The sequence below is a fragment of the Mustela nivalis genome, assembly GCF_964662115.1.
Source record: "Mustela nivalis genome assembly, chromosome: 5".
Classification (NCBI taxonomy): domain Eukaryota; kingdom Metazoa; phylum Chordata; class Mammalia; order Carnivora; family Mustelidae; genus Mustela; species Mustela nivalis.
This window is the reverse complement of record NC_139024.1, coordinates 21,847,215-21,870,558: the sequence shown is the minus strand read 5'-3', so window position 1 is coordinate 21,870,558 and position 23,344 is coordinate 21,847,215. Positions and strand designations below refer to the sequence as shown.

General features: G+C 35.0%; 1 protein-coding gene across 6 annotated transcripts in view; it reads right to left on the bottom strand.

Moving 5' to 3' along the window:
- The window catches only part of WASF1 (WASP family member 1), a 59,905-nt gene that overhangs the window by 33,670 nt on the left and 2,891 nt on the right, over positions 1-23,344 (bottom strand). The window contains exon 2 of one of the 6 annotated variants that reach the window (XM_082731936.1): positions 21,943-22,097. The exons of the other annotated variants lie outside the window; for them this stretch is intronic. The gene's annotated coding sequence lies outside the window, so the exon portion shown is untranslated. The remainder of the gene's footprint in view (positions 1-21,942; positions 22,098-23,344) is intronic. 6 annotated transcript variants of the gene reach the window in all.

The window sequence follows — 23,344 nt, the reverse complement described above, 5'->3', positions numbered from 1 at the left end:
GACAGTGTGGTACTGATGTCAGAACAGACAAACAGATCAGTGGAACAAACAAAGAACCCAGAAATAGATTCACATAAATATATGATCTTGACAAAGGAGTAGAAGCAATACAATAGAGCAATGATAGTCTTTTCACTAAATGATGCTGGAACAATTGAACATCCTCACGCATTTAAAAAAAAAAAGTAAACACAACCTTTTTTTTTTTTTTTTATTGAGAGAGAGCGAGCAAGAGCGAGCACAGGCAGACAGAGTGGAAGGCAGAGTCAGAGGGAGAAGCAGGCTCCCTGCGGAGCAAGGAGCCCGATGCGGGACTCAATCCCAGGACGCTGGGATCAAGACCTGAGCCGAAGGCAGCTGCCTAACCAACTGAGCCACCCAGGCGTCCCTAAACACAACCTTTTTTAAAAAAAGATTTTATTTATTTATTTGAGAGAGAGACAGCAAGAGAGCACAAGCCAGGAGGAGAGGGAGAAGCAGGCTCTGCCTTGAGCAGGGAGCCTAACATGGTGCTTGATCCCAGGACCCTGAGATTATGACCCGAGCCAAAGGCAAATGTTTGACCAACTGAGCCACCGGGGCAGCCCTAGACATAGACTTTATACCTTTCACAAAAATTAACTCCAAGTGGATTGCAGACCTATATGTAAAATGTAAAACCATAAAACTCCTAGAAGATAACACAGAAGAAAATCTAGATACCCGTGAGTTTGGCAATAACTTTTTAGATATAACCCTAGATCCATAAAAAATAATAAACTGGACTTTACAAATTAAAAAATTTCTGCTCTGTGAAAGCCACTGCCAAGAAAATGAGAAGACAAGCCATAGACTGGGAGAAGATATTCACAAAACACTGAAAAAGGACTGTTATCCAAACTATACAGATAACTTTTAAAACTCAACAGTAAGAAAGCAACCTAGTTAAAACTGGGCAAACGACCTATACAGTTCCAAAAAAAGATACACAGATAGCAAATCAACATATGCAAAAATGCAAAACATCGTAGGTCAACAGAGAAGTGCAAATTAAAATGAGATACTACTACATACCTATTAGAACAGCCCGAGCCTGAAACAATGACAAAATCCAAATGCTGATAAGACTGTGGAAGAATAGGAAATCTTTGTTGGAGAGGATACACACTGATATACCCATTCTGGGTGACAGTTTGGCAGTTTCTTACAAAACTAAACAAACCCTGACCTTATAACCTAGCAATCACATCCAATGAGTTGAAACCTTAAGTCCACATAAAAACCTGCACATAGATGTTTATAGCAGCTTTATTCGTAATTGCAAAACTTGGAAGGAACCAAACTGTCCTTCAACAGGTGAGTGGATAAACAGACATGGTATATCCAAATAGAATATTAATGCTAAAAAGAAATGAGCTAACAAGGCATGAAAAGATATAGAGGAAACCTAAATGTGTATTTCTAAGAGAAAGAAGCCAATCTGAAAAGGCTGAAGGAAAATCTATGGAGACAGTAAAAAGAAAAAAAAAATCAGTGGTTGTCAAGGGTTAGGGAGAAAAGCAGAGGTGAACAGGCAGAACACAGAGGATTTTTAGAGCATTCTGTATCATACTAAAATGGTGGATACAAGTTATCATACATTTGTCAAATCTACAGAATATATAACACCAAGAGTGAACCTTGAAGTAAATTATGGACTCCAAGTCATAGCAATATGTCAGTGTAGGTTCACTGACTGTAACAAATGTGCCACTGTGGTGCAGGATGTAAAGAAGTTAGATAGCCGGGAAGGAGGTACACATGTGACCTGAAGGCGAATGTGGGAAGTCTCTGTACTTTGTGCTCAATTTTGCTGTAATCCTAAAACTGCTCTAAAAAAAATAAAATTTAAGTCATAAAAAAATGTGAATGTATGTAATGCCATGCAACTGTACACTTTCAAAATGGTTAAAATGATAAATTTTGTTACGTATACTTTACCACTTTTCAAAAAGTCGTAAGAGGGTTCTAGCCACATTAGGAACCAAGAAGATATTTTATTTAGATGTCTGTTTCCTCTCCATCTCTTCTTACTCAAACTACTTAGTCCATTTGAGCTTCTGTAAAAAAATAACACATACTGGTCGGCTTATAAACAACAGAAATTTATTTCTCAGAGTTCTGGAGACTCAGAAGTCTAATATCAACGCAGATCACAGCTGTCCAAGACCAAGATGTCTGATCAGAGCTCTCCTTCCTAATCTATAGATGGTTGTATTCTTACTGTGTCTTCACATGATGGAAAAAGAAAGGGAGATTTTATTTTTTAAAAATTATCATTTAATGGGGTGCCTGGGTGGCTCTGCCTATGGCTCAAGTCATGATCCCGGGGTCCTGGGAGGGAGGCCCACATCCGGCTCTCTGCTCAGCAGGGAGCCTGCTTCCTCCTCTCTCTCTGCCTGCCTCTCTGCCTACTTGTGATCTCTGTTTGTCAAATAAATAAATAAATAAATAAAATCTTTTTTAAAAATTATCATTTAAGTCTCCTTTAAGGCAATTTTTTTTTTTTTAAAACAACTTCCTTCTGATTTAGACCTTCTATAGCATTGCTCATTCAAAGTATGGTCCTAAAACTAGCAGCAGTAACATTAACATCACCCAGGAACGTGTAAGAACTACAGAATTTTAGTCCCACTGTGGAGCTTCTGATCAGAATCTGCTTTTTAACAAGATCCCCAGGTAATCAGGATGCATGGTAAAGTTTGAGTACAGTATTCTAGAAGACTTAGCACCCCTCTATTTCATCTTGTAGGTTCCTCACAAGGGGCATGAATTCTAGAAATAAAGAAATAAAGGGAGCAAGGTACAAAAGACAAATGCATAGGCCAAGGTTTTATCAAAGGAAAAGGAATAGGGATACAGTAATGCAAAATTAGATATATGGGTTATAGTTGGAAAAAAAGAAACATTCATGAGAAAAATAGGTGATATACCAAGCCAAGCTGTTCATTTGGTCATTTTGGGGATCTACCACAGACCTACATACTGGGTATTATGCTAAGGTCTTTTAGAGAAATGAAACTCTTACTTTGTGTCAGGTACTTTGCTAAATGCTATATACATGTAGATGTACAGGTTTTTATGTATTTAACCATCATATTAAGTCATTACAAAGTCCTTAGGGGAGAGAGAGGCTATTCCTACTTTACATGAAGGGAAATTGAAGTTTAGGAAGCTAGTAACTAGCCCAAAATAGTTACTTATACACAGCTGAATCAAAATTAAAAATCAGGTTCAATACCCCCACCCCCCACTGTATCCCTATTTGTCTGGAAATTGATTACAAGATCCTAGTGGTCATATAAAACACTGTCTCCTGGCACACAACTCTTTGCCACTGTAGGACCTTTGTATGCACAGTTTCCCCTTAGCATTGCTGGCTCCTTTTCCTCTCAAGGCTCAGAAAGCCTTTCCTAATTCCTCTTAAATAGATCCCCTTGTTATCCTATTATAGTGTCCTATTTATTTCCTTCATAGCATGTTTTCAATTTATAAATGTGTATTTACTTGTTTAATGTTATATCTTTCCTACTAGGCTATAAAGTCCTCCTTTAGAGTAGAAACTATGTTTCATTCATTACTGTCCCAATACTTAGCATAATGCTTGTTACAAAGTAAGGATTCAATAAGTATTTTAAAAATAAACAATGTTTACTTTCTGTATGGCACCATATTGGTTTATTCTCCAAGAGCAGATAGTGAAAGAAGGGACAAAACTAAATTCACCACAGGGAATTAAAATGAGAAAGTCTCCAGGGTCAACACCCAACCTGAAAATAAAATTTGTTACATAAAAATGTATACCTGTTACCAACACCTAAATTATTAATTGACAAATAAAACCTAGTTCCAATGTGCCTGGAGTATCTAGGATAAGCATCTTGCTACTTAGAAACACAGGGATAATCATATCACTGCTAGTGTGACTTTGTGACTTCACAATAGGCTTTCCACTTCTCCTATTTCACTATAAGAGCATTTACCAGGTTAAATACCAGGTTGTTGAAACATACAGAAATGAAATTTATATAGTAATTCCCAAACACAGCTTAGTACAATTCCCAAGACAGGATCACACTGTTTCTAGTAAAAAAGCAGTAACTGTGTTGAAACAGACTTTTAAATAATGGTTGTTTTCAGGCTGTTGAGAAGAGAGAATTTCTAAGGTCAGTTATTTTAAAGGGGAAAAACATGTCTGTATGGCATGTAAATCAGTATAATGAGCTAAATTTAAGTAGGTCACTAATTTAAAAATTTTTTATCAAATAGTAGTTAGCATCAAACAAAGTGTTCCAAATATATTCAGAAACAAACCTATCTTTTAATTTTGTGAAAGAACATTTACTTCTGCTTTTAATATAATCAATATGTTTCTTGAAGGAAATTTGGGAAATATTCACATACATAAAAATAAAAATCATTCATTAGTAGAGAACAGTTAACATCTTACTCAACAAATAACCATAGTTCAGACTTACTACAGTATTAAGTAGACACACTCTGAAAGAGAATCTAATTCTATATATTCTGTGCCTATTCATTTACAGATTTTTGTTCATGCAATTCCCTCCTCAATGAACGAGCCCAATGTTAATCTACTCACCTTTAAGACTGAGAGCTATTTAACAACTCTGAGCATCTGTTTTACAAGATTTTTGTGGGATTTACAGGCTTCCAGTTATAAGTGAATAAATCATAGAATTAGGGAATATAGTCAATGTTATACAATGTAGGTCATATTGTAATAACATTGGATGGTAACAGATGGTAGCTATACTTGTGGTAAGCATAACGTACAGAGTTGCTGAATTGCTGTTGTTCACCTGAAACTAATGTAACATGGTGTGTCAACTCTACTTCAATTAAAATAATAATAATGATACACATTAGGAGCTTAGTACTGTAGGTGCTATACAAATGATAGTCACTGTTACGGCTAAATGTCCCCTCTTTGGTCGGATTTCCACAGACCATTTCAGTCCTTTACTATTTGTATGTCACTTACATTATGGTTCCTCATCATGGGCCAATATAGGTCTTATCTCCCTTACTAGGATCTGAGATGATCTGCACAGTTCCCAGGTTTCCCACATTTTTAGTATATATAGAATTATGGCCAATTCAATAATTTTTTCAAACTTTACGTGTAAATCATTAAACTGAGAGACAGAGATGAGCAATAAGTCTCAATTTCTGCCCTCGCATAATTTATAATCTTGTAGTTGAAAAAGATGTCATTTAGTGTAAATGACTCTAGATCCACAAATTCTTTTTCTGAAACCCTTGGGGACTAATGTGTTTCAGAATTTAGAATTTCTCAAATTTTAGAAAGGTAATACAATATATATACTTCTAACTTTATTGTGTATATAATAAAATGTATGAACATTTATATTAACTGGTATAAATGAAGACTACAAATAGCCTCACATCAGTTCAGGTAAGGTTTTATCACTGTATGTTTCTAACTGCTGCTGTAACAAATTACCACAAACTTAGTGGCTTCAACAATACAAATTTACTATCTTACAGTTTTGGAAGTCAGACATCTCCCTGAGCTAAAGCCAAGATGTCTGCAGGGCTAGTCCTTTCTAGAAAATCTATGAGAGAATCTGTTCTTTACCCCTTCCAGTCTCTACAGGCTGTCAGTGCTCCTTGGCTCCTGGCCTTCTTTCATCTTCAGAGCAGTTATCTCATCACACTGACCCCGGCTTCTGCTATCACATCTCATTCTCTGACTCTCTTGCTTCTTTCTTTCCATGATTATATTGAGCCTGTCTCAATAATCCAGGCTAATCTCCCCATTCTAAAATTCTTAATTAAATCACCTCTGCAAAGTCCCTTTTGTCAAGTAAAGCACCACAGTCACAGGCTCCAGGGATTAGGACGCAGACATCTTTGAGGGTACGTTACCCTGTACACCACAGCCACCAAGTAAGTTAAAAAAAAAAATACTCCCAGCCTTCAGAGTCTTTCGGACTTCAGAAATACAGATAAGGAATTTGGGGCCTGTATAAGGGAGTGTAAGGGCAGTGATATAAGAAAAGCACAGGATAATTGTAAAAACATAATGAATGGAGAGACCACAACCATTAAAAGCTTCATTAAATAGTATTTGATGAGAGCCTTTAAGATGCAAAGGACTGTAACAAATGAACACAGGAAAACCTTACAAAAGGTGATTTTCAGACATAATTGCTCCCCAAAACAGCAAATTCAGAGAAAACTACCCTTGAAAAATGCAGAGGTTAGAGGTGCTAAGCCCCTGTACTGTCAAAAATCCACCTGTAATGTTTAACTACCCCAAACTTAACCACTAATATTATATTGTTGACCAGATGCCTTACCAAAATATAGTCAATTAACACATACATTGTATGTTATTATGTATCATATACTGTATTTTTAGTGTAAGCTAGAGAAAAAATTTTTTGAATCATTAGAAAGAGAAAAAATATTTACAGTATACTGTAAAAAAAATACATATGTAAGTGAACCTATGCAGTTCAAACCCATGTTGTTCAAGAATCACCCATACAGTACACACTGAAGGAAGAAAGAGAATTGCAGTTTGACTAAACTATATCAAGTTAAATTAAAAGAGTAGTTAAAGAAAGTTGAAGTACAGATACAATAGGTTATGTTGCTTGTCAGGATGAAGAGTTTGTCCTTAATCCTGGAGAGAGTGAGTAGTTAGCTAAAAATATTTTGAACAGAGAAATGACATGATATGATTGGTATTACCCTGGAGAAAGATTAATTTGGCAGGATTGATTCAAAATGGAGAAAGGAGAAGAGTAGCAGACCAGTGACTCATCTAAAGAAGTCCTAAGTATCGTAAGTAGGGTGGTTGAGAAGCAAGATAAGATAACTAAAATTCCCAAGACAGTTTCATCAACATGATTTTTAGTAAAAGTAGCTACCAATTCTAGAGCTGCATGTCAGGTACTATTCTAAATGCTTTCTATCTCACAAAAGAGTATGAAAGAATTTAACACTTTATAGATGAGAAGATTAAGACACAGAAAGTATAAGTGATCCTACAATGAGTAAGTAGCATGGCTAGGATTTGAATCAGGTAGATATGACTTCAAAATTTAAAGGAATATGAATGCAAAATGACATAACATTAATCTGAAAACTGGATAAATTAATCTGTGAAAAACTCACCATTCCACCTGACAATAAACAGTAAGTTAGAAATGTATACTATAAACTATAAAACAAAGACTAAAATATCACAGGAGTTTATAACTATTAAGCCAACAAAGGAGACAAAATGGAATCATTAAGGAAGCAGTAAAAAAAAAAAAAAAACAAAACCCAAAACCATTCAATCTAAGAAAAGACAAACAAGGAGATATATAGGATTGATGAAGAGTCAAGAGAGCAAGAAAACAAATAACAAAATGATAGATTTAAACTCCATTATATCAATAATCACATTACCCATAGATTATCTGAACATGCCAATAAAAAGGTAGAGACTGTGAGACTGGATTAAAAGAGTAAGTAAGGCCCATCCATATACTGTCTACTGCTTTAAATATGAAGGTACAGATAGGTTAAAAGTCAAAGAATGGAAGATGACATTTCATGCTAATGCTAATGAATAAAAAGCTGGCACAACTATATTAACATCAGACAAAAAGTCAAATAATATTACTAGAAATAAAGAGGATCATTTGTAATAATAAAAGTCAATTCATCAAAAGACACACAAATCTACAATGTTTATGCAACTTTGGAGGCACCTGGTGGCTCAGTCGGTTGCGCATCCAACTTGGTTTTGGCATCCCTCATGGTCCCGGGATGGGACTGGGCCCCACATTCATTTCTGCCCTTGGTGTGGAGTCTGCCTGTCTCTCTCCTGCTCCTCCCCCTGCTCTCTCTCTCTCAAATAAATAAAATCTTTAAAAATTAATAAAAATAGCCTTAAAGTACAGCAAAAATAGAACTTCAAGGAGAAATAAAGTGCACAGCTATAGTCAGAAATTTCAACATCTCTTTCAATAACTGATAAAACAAGTAGACAGAAAATAAGAATATAGAGGTTGAAGAACACCATTAACCAACAAGACCTAATTGAATTTTTTATAGTATTTATTTTAGAGAGAGAGCGTGTGAGAGAAAGAGCACAAGCAGGTGCGAGGGGCAGAAATAAAGGGAGACTGAGGGGGGCTCCATCCCAGGACCCCAGGATCATGACCTGAGTGGAAAACAGATGCTTAACCAACTGAGCCATCCAGGTACCCCAACCTACTTGAATTTTATAGAATGTCCTATTTCAAAACAGCAGATACATGTTCCTTCAAGAGTATAAGTAACATTTACCAAAAGAGACCATATTCTGTAATGTAAAACATGTAAGAATAATTTTTAAGGATTCAAGTCCTACAAAATGTGTTTTCTGACCAGTCTGATTAGAAATCAGTAACAGAAAGATACCTGGAAAATACAAAAATATTTGGAAACTAGAAAACATATTTCTACATAATCCCAAATCAAAGAAGAAATGAAATGAAAAAAAAGTTATTTTGAACTAACTGAAAATGGAAACCACATATTAAAATTTGAAGGAAGGAGCTAAAATAGTGCACAGAGGGGGAATTTAGCACTAAAGTGTCTGTATTAGCAAAGAAGTCTCAAATGAATGGCCTCAACTACATTCATCTGAAGAAACAGAAAAAATAGAGCAAATTAACCTCAAAATAAACAAAAGAGAGGAAATAACAAAGATGAGAGCAGAAATCAATGGAACAGAAACAGAAAAACAATGGAAGAAAAAAAAAAATGAAACCACAAGCTGGTTCTTTGAGAACATCAGTAAAACTGACAATTAGCCAGACTGATCAAGGTAGAAAAAAAAAAGATACAAATTGCCAATACCCGGAATGAACAGTGTGATAACTATATCATATATAACTAGAGATTCTATAGATATTAAATAGTTAGGGAGGGGCGTCTGACCGGCTCAGTCCCAAGAACATGCAACTCTTTATCTCATCAGGGTCATGAGCTCAAGCCCCAACCACTCAAGTGTAAATTGAGATTACTTAAATAAATATTTTTTAAAAAAGAATAGTTCGGGAATGTTATAAACAACCTATCCTAATAAATTCAACATCTTCAGTGAAATGAACAAATTCCTTGAAACAACTACTAAAACTCACTCAAGAAGAAATAATTAACTTACATAGCCCATTGAAAAAAGAAAATACTAGCAAAGGATTTATACTACTGGACTTCATACTTATTATAAAAATAGCACCATATGTATGTGTGTGTGTGTGTGTGTGTGTGTATATATATTCAATTAATTTTTCACATCAAAAAAACCTTTTATCTTTTTTTTTTCAAGATTTTTTAAAAAAGATTTTATTTATTTGACAGACAGAGATCACAAGTAGGCAGAGAGGCAGGCAGATAGAGAGTGAGAGAAGGAAGCAGGCTCCCCACTGAGCAGAGAGCCCGATGCGGGACTCGATCCCAGGACCCTGAGATCATGACCTGAGCCGAAGGCAGCGGCTTAACCCACTGAGCCACCCAGGCACCCAAAAAAACCTTTTATCTTTACCTCACACCATGTACAAATGGGTTGCAGACCTAAATGTAGAATATAGAATGATAAAACTTCTTAGAAAAAAACCCAAATCTTTGTGACCTTAGGTTAGGTAAAGATTTCCTACATATAACACCAAAAGTACAATCTCTAAAATGAATCACTAGTGAACTAGAATCCATCAAAATTAAGAACTTCTGCTCTTTGAAAGATACTGTTAAGAGAATGGAAAAACAATGCACAGATTAAGAGAAAATATTTGCAAATCACGGATCTCATGAAGTATATGCATTCAGAATAAAAAACTCTGCAAATTCAATTAGAAAACAACCCAATAAATAAATAACCAAAGATTTGAATACATAATTTATAAAAGAAAACATACAGATGACACATGAAAAATGGATCAAGATCATTAGTCATTAGGGAAATGCAAATTTAAGCCACAATGAGATACTACTACAGACCTATTAAGATGGCTAAAAGCAGAATGGTAAGGATGTAGAGCAACTGAACTCGTAAGTTGCTTGTAGAAAAATGGCACAGTTGGGGACGTGTGTGGTTTGGCTGATTAAGCCTCTGACTTTGGTTCAGATCATGATCTCAGGGTCCTGGGATCAGCCTGCACGGGGCTCTGCACTCAGCAGGGTGTCTGCTTCTCCCTCTGCCTCTGCTCCTGCCCTCTCCCTGACTTGTGCTTGCTCTCTCTCTTTCAAATCTAAAATCTAAAAAAATAAATACATAAATATAAAACGGCACAATCACTTGGAAAAACACTCTGGGACTTTCTTATAAGATAAAGAAATGCCTACTATATGACCCAGCCATTCCACTTCTATGTATTTACTCAGGAGAAATGAAAGCACATGTCCAAATAATGACTTCTACATGAATGGTCGTAGCAGCTGTATTTGTAGCCAAAACCTGAAAACAACCCAAATGTCCATCAACAGATGAATGAATAGCAAACTCTTATCCACTGAAATAGTGTTTATACAATAAAAGAGCATTCAATAATAAAATGAACTAATTATGGGGGCACCTGGGTGGCTCAGATTAAGCCTCTGCCTTCAGCCCAGGTCATGGTCTCAGGGTCCTGGGATCAAGCCCCACATTGGGCTCTCTGCTCAGCAGGGAGCCTGCTTCCCCCTCTCTCTGCCTGCCTCTCTGACTACTTGTGATCTCTCTGTTAAATAAATAAAATCTTAAAAAAAAAGAATTAATTATGGATGAAACAACTTGTGTGAATTTAAAAATCATTATGTTGAGCAAAAGGAGCCAAAGAAAAGACTATATACTACATTATTCCATTCATGTAAAGTTCAAGAAAAATGCAAGCTAATCTATAGTGACAAAAAGTAGATTAGCGGTTGCCAAGGGTAAGGGTTAGGTTTGGTGGGGTTGGTGAGGTTGGTGGAAGGTGTAGGGAGAGGTAGGATGCAGAAAATATAAAGGAAGACTAGGAAATCTGGGAGGATTCATTATCTTATGATAGTTTCAATAAAGTATCCGTAAGTCAAAACTTATCCAATTGTGTAATTATATGTCAATAATATTTAAATAAAGCTATCAAAAATCCATTTAATCAAATAGCATTTATTAACTACTTATTCCAATATAGTCAATACTCATATCACGCTATACAATGCTTATTTTCTACTACTTATAAACAAAAAAATAGATGATGTAAACTTAAAATAGTAATATTGGAGATCAACTTCAATGTACAAGAGGATATGGTTTTTCATAAAAATTTTTCTGGAAATATGCAAGCAAAAAATCTTAAGGACTAAAAAATCTTAAGGACTAACAAAATCGGACAGGCTCAGGTAGATCAGTGAGCTTTGCTATCCTCTGTCCACATATGAAAGTAAATACAGTAATCACCATGGAAAACTGGTAAGCGTACAACTTTAACAATTCCCACCCCATCACTTAAAATAATCCACACAACTATAAAATAGAAGATGAGTTGGATTACTAGAAATTTACAATTTGTCTATGTCAAAGTCAAATATTTTTCCACAGAAACCATTTCATATGGTGACAAAGTTCCAGACCAGTTCCCAAATCTTATTTAAGCAGTAGGGATTAATTAGCCTCTCCTTCTTCTGCATCACTGTTTTTCCCTCTACTGGATCACTGCCATCAACATAGAGACATGCTATAATTTCACTGTTCTATAAAAAAGATCAAAAACAAAAACAGACCTCTCTTGGTCTCACTTCTCTCTCTAGCAACTTTAACCCCTCTCCCATTTCTCTGTGCTCCTTTATGGCAATATTCCTTGAGTTCTCAGATTCTCTCCACCAATTCTTACTTAAATCTGTCCCATGCAGGCTTTCATTTCCAGCAGCGTACCAAACCACTCACCATGATCAGTAATCTGCTCTAATTCTCAGGCCTCTTCTCACTCAACCTATTAACTACATCTGACACAGGTGTTCACTCCTTGAAAATGCTTTTTAAATTGGGCTTTCTAGAAACCTCAACTCCTGGCTTGCTTCCTACCACCTTCTCATCTTCTGTACGTCTAAATCTTACTTACTAATACACATATTAAGTACTTCAGGCAGGCAGGACTTAGTCCCTAGACCTATTTTCTTATTTTTATTTACACTCACTTCATTAGTGATTTCATATTAAATTTTCTTAAAGTGAGATATATCTATATTTAACTTGAAGAATTTGTACAATTTACTCTCATCCCCAAATAAACTATAGATATAGCTACCATTATTTGCAGATGCAGCTATCTATAAAAACAGATTCAAACAGAAACAAAAATCTTAAGTAGAGTAAGTGACTTAATTTTCAATATGTCATCACCATCTTTCTTTAGTTTTACTTATAACTGATAGGGAGTTACTTTAAAATTAAAAATAAAGTTAAATTAATGAGTACCAAAACAAATAATTTAGTAGTCTAGTCATTTATTAAATTAGAAACACTTAAATATTACACTAAATATTTCATTAAAAACGACAATCATGGCCTTATCTACAGTCCTAGTCCTGTGGGCCTATAACGTTAACAGTAACATACTATATTAATATAGACTTGTTTCAAAAGCCCTTTTACAACAATCATCTCATTTTACCCTACAAAAGACTCCACAAGGATATTACAGTAAATACTGTTTTAACCAGCAGTTTCTGCTCCTAACATGACCTCTCACATAACAGTAAGACTTTAAATGAGTGAATTTAATGAATTTAAAATTAGTTGGAGAATCATAAATCCATCCCCACTACAAGGAATATATATTAAAATTCATGCTCAACGGATGGCAGGTCATTAATGTCATCCTTCTGTATTTAGTATAACATTACAAAAAGGAAATTTACATTTTCTTTTTAATGCTAATGAATGAAACTAAGTCCTTTATAGAAAAATCCGTAGAAACATGCTTTATTTCATTTACTTCCATGACTAGACTGACAATGAAAATATGATTTTTATGATATTAGCACTAAGATATAAGGTACATGAATGTTGGTTAGCTGCCTCTATTCCAATGAAAAAGATTTGCTTTAGCAAGCAAGAAGTAGAATGCATTTGTAATTGAGCACTCACTAGTAGCCCATGACTCCTTTCCTCCCTCCAAGATTTCCACCTCAGATGACATGGCACGTACTGCTTGCCAACTCCAAATCAAGTGTTAGAAGCATGTAGACTAAAGCCAGGCTTTCCAAAGCATACCACCCTTCTCTTGAGGGCTCCATTCCAGACCTGAGGATTGAGGAGTCAGCACCTTCCCTTCTACAAACTATATGAAGTGTCTGTGTACACATTCTTACACAGTTCTACCTCCAAAACCTCCATTTCTGAAATGTTCCTTTCTGATTAAAACAGTCTATCCTACCTCTTCAATTCCTCATTATAAATTTTTAACCTTAGATGGTCCTTGTAATCCTTTCACAATCCTCTATTTTCAAAACCGTCAACTTTTTGGCTTTGCTTCTCCTCCCACCTCACTAGCATTTCAGATGCCTCGTCAAAGGAAAAGGGCCCCAGACCACAAGACCTTACCTTCTGGTCCCAAAAAACCGCCATATCAGAATGTAACATATGTACATATGTATACATATGTATACATATGTATAACAGAATGTAACATACCTTCTGAGCACACCTTCAGCATTTCTCTTCTGGTTCTCCTTTTAATTCTTACCTTGTCAATACTAAGGAGTTTTGTTACACCCCATTCCTTCTACACTCTCTTCTTCATAAATCCAATTGTTTTCAAATCTTGAATTATCACCTCAAAATCACTTATACAAACAACATCCCTATAAATATTTAATCCTGTGCTATCAGTCTATCAGACATTATCACAAAATGTCTCATTAATCCAAATTCAACACATCCAAATTCAAAGTCATTTTCCATGACTCTTCAAAAAAGAAAGAAAATGTACTCATCCTTTGGACTTCTCTATTTCCGGTTAACAGCACCAAATCACTTAGAATATGAGATCACCTCTAAGATAAAGCCAAGTACTAGATTCCTTACTAATCAATTTGCTAATCCTTTGATTGTGTATGAATTATTGGCAAAAATAACTGCAAGCTCAAAGGAATATGATATAGTCATTTTCATTTAATTCCTTTGATGGTACACTAATTTGGAACAGGATTTTTACGCTGTGCATGGCTTAAACTCTGGAACCAATCTCCAACACATACCTCCATTTTTACAACCTAACAAGTAAATCAAAATAATTCCATTTTTCCCCTACATCTAGAGAAAGCTTGAGTCAGGCATAAGCATTATGAGAATGGGCAATTAAATTTTGGCTACTGCTGAAAGATTCTGCAGCTTAAAGCTTAGTCTGTACCTCATAAAAATTAGAACTACACCTTTCCACAGGGTTGTTGTCAGCCTGTATTATCACATATGCCTAGCATATAATAAGGGCTCAAAAAAGTGGTACTACTGTTATTACTGATGTCACTATGAGGTCAGAAGCAATAGAGCCAAATGGGAAGGCATTCTGTTCCTCCAGGCCACTGCTTACAGCACACATTTGTTACAGTGTTATTTTGAATCAATCTATGTCCTACATTTTCTAAGGCAACTCTAATTTAGATGACTGTATTACAATGGTTCTTTTAAACCTTTCAAAGTTCCTAAAGTTTCAACATTTTGTCATCTAAACTTCATCTTTCAGCCTGCCTTTCATCCTAGAAGTTAGCATAAAAATTTTTAGATGGTGTGATGCATACTTTTAGTTTCTGTGTTATGTAACAAAATCAAAAACTGTAGAAATACTTAAAATGTATACCTTAAATAAACACCTAAGGACTCCAGGCAGAGGAAGCCCCCGTCTATGCACTAATTTTTGTACTTTTCTTTTAAAAACTATTACATCTCATTTTACTTCATTCAGGTCTGCTCCCCTCTCTCTCCCTAACAACCCTATTTAAAGTAGTGGCTCCTCCTATTACTTTCTGTATCTTTGCCCTGCTGTATTTTACTTCATAGCACTCACTGCCACTGAACATACCATATTGGTATTTGTTTATTGCCTACTTCACTCACTAGAATGCAAGCCCCCTTTGAGCAAGGATTTTGGTTTTTTTCTCCACTGAATACCTAGCACTCAGCAGAATCTGGCACCTAACAGCTGCTCAATAAATATAATATTAATTAACAGAGAGGACAAGACCCTCCTATGATGTATAATTTCATTTGGTTTCCTAGAATGCAGTAGATCAGATATGACAATTTAGAGGGGGAAGCTACTAGAAGCAGGCATATAACATTGACAGTGAAATATTAAGAAAGTTCAAGGGCACTTAGGTGCCTCAGTCAGTTAAGCATCTGACTTGGCCTCAGGTCATGATCTCAGGGTCCTGGACTGAGCTCCAGGTAAAGTCCTTGTGGAGCTCTGCATAGAGCTCCCGTGCTCAAGGGGAAGTCTGCTGTTCCCTCTCCCTCTGCCTCTCTGCCCCATTCATGCTCTTCCTTTCTCCCAAATAAATAAATCTTTTTTTTTTTAAAGGAAGTTCAAAGTATCAAACATAACAATGTACGCCAGCATATCATAAGTGAAACAATATTCCCTATCAACATATCATTTCATCAAGTTTTTTTTTTTCTCCAAAGATTTTATTTATTTATTTGACAGAGAGAGATCACAAGTAGGCAGAGACGCAGGCAGAGAGAGAGAGAGGAGGAAGCAGGCTCCCTGCTGAGCAGAGAGCCCGATGCGGGACTCGTTCCCAGGACCCTGAGATCATGACCTGAGCCGAAGGCAGCGGCCTAACCCACTGAGCCACCCAGGTGCCCTCATTTCATCAAGTTTTTAAGGCGTACTTGTTACTTAGCTATCTCCCTCAGAACCAACTATGCCTCCTTTCTCAGAATTATCATTAAATCATAATATCTTCTTTCAAAACATTGTCCTAGGCAGCCTGGTCTCAAGCTAGTTGATTACCAAGGTGCTTGATTATAATTGAGCCTCATAGTTTATATCACAATTCAATATACCTAAGTTACCTAACTTTTACATAATGCTTTATAAGTTCACAAACACCTTCTAAGGTATTTTTAATCCTTACAATAGCTCTTCCATGTGGTGGTTATCATACACATTTTACAAATTTTACAAATGATCAGAAGTAAAATGATCCAAGATAAAGGATAAGAGAAAGGACTAAGAATTAAACCCAGTCTTCTGGTTTAGGTACGCCAATTCCTGATTAATCTCTGGGTAATTACAGGAGGAGATATACATAACTGAATTTAATATCCATTAAACTAAAAATTGCAGTTTATCCAAGGAGAATTACTAGAGCATGGCTTGCCATATAAAAGAAAGGAAGCAACCTAAGCATCTAACGGGGGGGACAAATGAAATAAATTTTGGTATATTCATACAGTGGAATATTACACATTTTTTTTTCCTATTTGGTTACTTCCAGGTTCCCCTCTGACATGTAAAACACTTGGAAGTCATTACTCTTCACTCACAACAAAATAAAAGTTGAACAACTTGAAAAATAATGGACTTTTCCTAGATCTTGAGATACTGAGACCAGAGGACACTCACCCAAGAAACTAGAAAGAATGATACAGAGAATACAGATTAGCCAACAGAAGCAGAAGGTACAGAAGTCAGGAACTGAAATGAACATTTAAATGGTAACTTGAAGAAGTTGCTGGAGGCTGATTGTGGACTAGTTTGAGACTTTAAAACTCCGGGAGGTCTAGTGGGGGGGGGGCGCTGATAACACTTTCCAAGGTTTTATGCCCCACAAGTTTCTCTAGTTAAAATCAAAGAAAAATCCCCTTCTACTTCACTGGGGGAAAGGAAAAAATAACATTTCGAAACAAGTCCATAGAATTCTCCACACTAGCAAAGAAAAAAGACTTCATCAGAGCCTTATCCAACTTGGAGAAAGGAAAACTACCCAATTCCTGCCCACCTTTGCCTTACTGACATACCTATAGTGTGGGGAAGAAAGGCTGAGAAGCACTGGTGGAGGTAATAATGCCTGAGAATTTTCCAAAACTAATGACAGAAGCCAAACTATAAATCCACAAAGCTCAGAAAATATCAAGCAAAAAGAAACACCAAAATGTCTATACCTAAGTATATAACATTCAAACTGAAGAAAACCAAAGAGAAAAACATTGAAAGAAATCAGGAAAAAAAAAATGCTTTATCTATAGAGGAACAATCATAGGAATTATGTTGGACTTCTCATCCATAACCATGCAAACAAGAGTGGAGTAAAATATTTCAATAAAAAACCACCAACCTAGAATTTGTCATTGAGAAATTATCTCAAAAATGAAAAGAAATACTTTCTCAGCCAAATAAAAAATGAATTTGTCACCAATAGACCTGCTTTGCAAGAAAAATGTTCTCTAGAGAAAAGGAAAATGATATAGGTTAGCAACTCCAATCTGTATAAAGAAAGAGCTACACAGAAGAATAAATGAAGGACAGATTTAAAAAATATTTTATTCCTGAATCTAACAGATAATTGTTGGTTCAAAGTGATAGTAGTCACAAAATTCCAGTTGATTATAGCATACGGATAAGCAAAATAAATGGCAGCATCTGTTACGACAGATGGGAAAGAGAAATTGGGAATTCTCCATTATAAGAAATCTGTGAAGTGGCAGGCAACCTCTAGGACAATAACTAAAAATATTCCAAAAAGAAGTATAATTGGTACTCTAAGAGAGGAGAGAACAAGGAACAATATAAAAAGCACAAATAAAACCAGAGAAGGCTGAAAAAGAGAAAAAAAAACTGTAATGAAAAGTTACAAAAATGATTGATATTAATCTGACTATATCAAAACCACTTTAGATATGAATGGTTCAAATACACCAATTAAAAGACAATTCCAGAGTGGATGAAAAAACCCAACTATGTGTTGCCTACAAGATACCACTTTAAATATAAAGATACAGATAGATGAAAAATAAATGGATAGAGACATGCTAAGACTAATCAAAAGAAAGCAGGAGTAGCTATATTAATTTCAGAGAAAGCAAACTTCTGAGCAGGAGGATTTTTCAGGGATAAAAAAGGGCATAACATAATCTAAACGGGTAAATTCATGAAGCAGAGGACATAACAGTCCTTAATGTGTAAACACCTAACAACAGAGAACCAAAATATGTGAGGCAAAATCTGACAGAACTGCAAGGAGAAATAGATGAATTCATGATTATAGAGACTTCAACACCCCTCTATAAATAACTGACAGATCCAACAGGCAGAAAATTAGTAAGGATAGGGTTGAACTGAACAATACCATCAATCAACTGGATCTAATTGACATTTATACAGTATTTCACCCAACACCAGCAGAAACCACATTCTTCTCAAGTTCATACAGACCATTCACCCAAACCACATTCTGGGCCATAAAACACACCTTCCAAAATTTAAAAGAATACATATATCATATAATGTATGATCTCAGACTATAAACAATTAAAATAGAACGCATCAGCAGAAAGATAGCCAGAAAATCCCAAAATATTTGGAGATTAAACACCACACTTCTAAATAACACATGGGTCAAAGAAGACTTGAGAGATTTAAAAATATTTTGAAATAAGTGAAAATGAAAAATACCACTTATCAAAATGTGTGGAATCCATCAAAAGTAGTGCTTAGAAGGAAATTAATAGCCCTGAATGCATACAGTAGGAAAGAAGATCTAAAATCAATAATCTTGGGTTCCATCTTAACAAACTACAGAAACAGCAAGCATTGGCAAAGAAATCAACAAAATTAAAAACAGGAAATCAACAGAGAAAACAGATGAAACCAAATGATTTTTTTAAATATTAACAAAATTGATAAATTTCTAGCCAGACATTATGATGTATCACACAAAGCTTTAATTTGGTTTTTAGAATAAATAAGTACTAGTCCTCATCCTCAACTAAAATATAAAATGCTTCTCCTGTTCCTTTTTTCCTTAACCTTTCCACAATTTTCTAACATCATTTCTAGCACATGTATGTTACAAAATTTATCACAGCCCCCCCCAAAAATATGACACATGTGAGACAATAGAGTCTTACTAAAAAGTGGAAAACAAAGACTTACTTTTGTAGCATAATCTGAAAAAATGAGAAAGTTCATATTTTTGGTAGAGAAATCAAATAAGTTAATCTACTGACATGCAAGCTTTTCTTTTTCCTTTTCAAATGAGTTAGTCAGTATAGAAACATTTACTTTAATTAGAGCAGACCTGAATAACGGTTACTCAAGGGGAAAGAATGGCAGAAAGCTCTAGCATTGTCAAACATACCCCAAATAAAGCACTGCTGCCAACATCATCTAATAGGTGTTAACCACACCCAACCTCCACCTCCTTAGAATTCCATTAGAACCAGTAGTTTAAGAAGTGGTACTTTACCAGCACGGGGCAGTTAGAGAAAAAATGGGATTTTAAAATCTGTGTTCAATTTTACTTTTATCATTTTTATGAAAACAAATTAATCTATGATAGGACTTGGCTGGTTGGCTCTTAAGTACCAGAAATACAATTCCAACTAGTTTATTAAAAAAAAAAAAAAAGACAACTTATTACAAAAATATAGCAGTAGTAGTGGTATTACACTTGGGTGTCTCTTGGAACCCAATCTCAGGACCATGGACAGGTGACTATAGATAGCCAGGACTGTATCTGCTCTTGTTCTTTCTTCCAGATGCCCATTTACCTAGTTCACATGACAAGAAATACCACCACTAACAGTTTCTGGGTTTTGTATCCTCCAGTTTCACTACAGCAAAACCCTCTGGGCACTTAGAATTCAGGAAAAGCTCTGAGTGTCCTCCTGGCTTAGTGTAGGTGTATAGAACTGCACCTATAAACTACAGAAATGGGCAGAACTGTGACTCATCTCCCAGAGTGATCTTTTTAAAAGATGGATCTGGTCCAGTTGTTCACCTGATTAAAAACCCTTCCTGGCTTTCCCCAATACACTTACAATAAAATCCACAACCCTAACTGAAATAACTTATGTGGGCCTTACATGGTTGACCCCTGTTTACCTTTAACAACCTTATTACATTACGCCACAATCCCTCTTGCTCACTATATCATTGAGTTTTATCTACTTTGGCCTTTTCTTAGCTCTTAGTGGAATCTAACAAGCTCTTTCCCACTTCAAAACTGTTGAATATGTATTGTTTGCATTCTCTTCCTTTTTCACATAGCTAACTTCCACTAATTTTTCCTCAAAGCACCTTCCCTGACTCCCAAGGTAAATTTAGTTCCCTGTTCTTTTTCTTATAGCATTCACCACAATTTCTAATTACAGACTCATGTATTTGTTCAGTATCTGTCTCTCTTACTATACTGTTAACTCCAAGAGAACTGAGACCTCTATTTTGCTCTCCATTATATACTTCTAGCACCCAGCTGGCCTTCAATAATTATGTGCTGAATGAATAATTGGTTTAGCCTAGGACAAGTGGTAACCACCACTAGACTGACCAATTACAGATGAAGGGAAGGGTAGCAGGCAGCAGAATTACTGTTATCAAGTTATTAAAATGGTTGCTCCACATTAACTTACTGAGGAAAGGAAAGAGAAAGTGGTTTCCAGACAACCTGTGCTTCTGTTGAGCCAATAAACAACATGTTTATTTCAGTTAACCCTCTTCTTCCATTAAATTCTAATAGGATTATGATACCAATGAAATAAAGTAACAAATACAATGGTAGGTATACAGTGACTTATATATATAGCAAGCATGCAATGTTATTTTTTATCTACTTAGGAAAACATGTCACCTATTATTTTTTGTAATATTATTAACCTCCAAATAAGAAGTTAATTAAAAATCTGCAAAATACTCCAATGTGTATGACTAACATAGCTATGTTTCATAACCCCTTTTCTCACAGCATCCTGATCTTTCCACCTAAGGGAATTACTTACCTACTATTCTGTAGTAATTTAAGTACCCACTCAAATATCTATTTAACCTACAGAACGAGTTCTAGAAACACAAAAATGAAGCAAAACAAAACAAAACCACCAACTAAGGAAAAAAAAAAAACCTGTCTCTATTCTCAATGGATCCATGAACATACTTTCTCACTCTGCCTCCAACCCCACCACACTCATCCTCCGGCCATGCCCAAAGCTCCACAGCACCCAATGCAAGACGGTCAGATTTAACAAATAAAAATGCAGGATATCCCATACAGTATGTGGCAACCCTATTCTCAGGCCATATTTCATCACTTTACCTTCATAAACCCATTCCAAAACCCTAATTCCAATATTTTTCCTTATAAAAAAAATTTCTCTGAAGATTCACTGGGTATGATCTTCCTCCAAAGTATAAATAAAATCTACCTTGACTTTATTTAACAGCTATCAGTAAGAAACTCAAAAGAATAGAACAAAGCAAATAATCTTTGTTTCTTGGTGGAACCAGGAGTTAAAAAATAAAAAAGAATAAAAATAAAAGCAGACAAAACAACCAACATTATAAAAAACTCCTTTAAAAACCCTAAAAAGTCTTGCTTCCAAGAACACGCATGTGAGAAAAAGATTAAGACTATAATCTTTTCAGGGGTAGATCCAGAGAGAAGAAATTCCCTGAGAGGACGAAGTACAGAGGCAGTAATAGTAAAAAGGAAAAATCAGCTCTCATAAACAAGTGGTTACACTGAGCATTGAAATGCCTCTGAATTTTATTTGTAACTAAAAGGAACCTCAGAGATTATCTACTTCAACTTTTTCATTTTACAATCCAGAAAACCAAAGACCCTGAAAAGTCTTTAGCTCTTAGTGGAATCTAATGACTTATCAAACATCACACAGAAGACCCTAGCTCCTTCCAATTTCTCTCATTCTCTCACCTCTTGCCCCATATAATGGAAGGCTCACTGAACTGAGGAAGATCCTCCTCTTCACATCCACTGGGTATTAGAGAACAAGTTCCTAATAATGTTGTCATGTCTAACACAATAGAAATGTATTCTTAGAATTTCAAAGAAAATTCTGAATGGATTTTCTGAAAGAAAAAGTGTTGTACACAACTGTAGTTATTTTCAATATATTTATCCTAATTATTAGTAATATAATTCTCTAATATTATAAATCTTATAATTTAGGTATATTATGGGTTAAATTTGGTGGGCTGCCTGCGAATCTAACCACCAAGAATATTGTTTTTGAGGAAGTTCCCAATTCCAAACTATTTACAAATTTTAAAATAAAGATCTAAATTAAAATAAAGATCTAAAAATGCTAAATTAGGAAACAGCAATACACAAAGACTCAAAATTATAAACTGAATGTGATAAATTAAAAATTCAAAGATTCTTCACTTCATAAAAAGCTCTACCTCAGGGTCACTTATTTTTAAAACTTGGTATTCAGGCACATTTCTCACAGGAGATAATTAACATACATCATTTAATAATATTTCACTGGAAAACTGAAGTAAGCAAAAAAGAACCAAAACATTTCTATACTTATCTAATTTAGGAAAAACAACAAAAAACCTTTAATACATATTTTCATGAAGTGACCTAGAAGAGGTAAGAAAATTAATCATTTTATGAATTAAAGGTTGACAATCCCTCACATTATTGTATACAGGTATTTAGTACTCTTCCAAAAAATGGGAGTAAAGAAATTCTAATTGAGCAGGTAAATAAAGTTCAAAGAAACTCCAAAGCATTTTTCTCTTTTCTCCTGAAATAAAGCTGTATTTCATGATTTAAAATTTATTGATAAACGTGTTTTTAAAAATTTCTATTCAATCCACTAAATAAATGGATATTCTTCACTCATTCTATTTGTCTCATAACAACAAAAATGAGGCCCTACTATTTGCTAAACACTATGCTAGCCATTTTAGATTTTTGACAGTAAGATTCAGGATAGTTTCTGTCCTCAAGAATCTTAGAAAAACCTTTAATTAACTGTATTTACCCAAGTGAAAATTACAGCTGAATTTTAAGTTGATCATTTGAGAAAACATTAAAAATTTAATGAAATTCATTCTCAAAAAAAGAAACTACACATTAGTAATTTTAAAGACATTTGAATAAACTCATCATCTATATGAAGCTTCCCCACAAAGTAACCAAAAATACAGCTTTGGTAAAAGTTCTAATAATATATTTTAATAGTAACTTTTGCTATGAAAATTAACTGAGTTAATAATATTCCAATAAGGAGATCAAAAGTTACTATTACTATCTCTGTGATAATGAAAACCAAACACTTGGAAATGGATACCTTAAACTATTC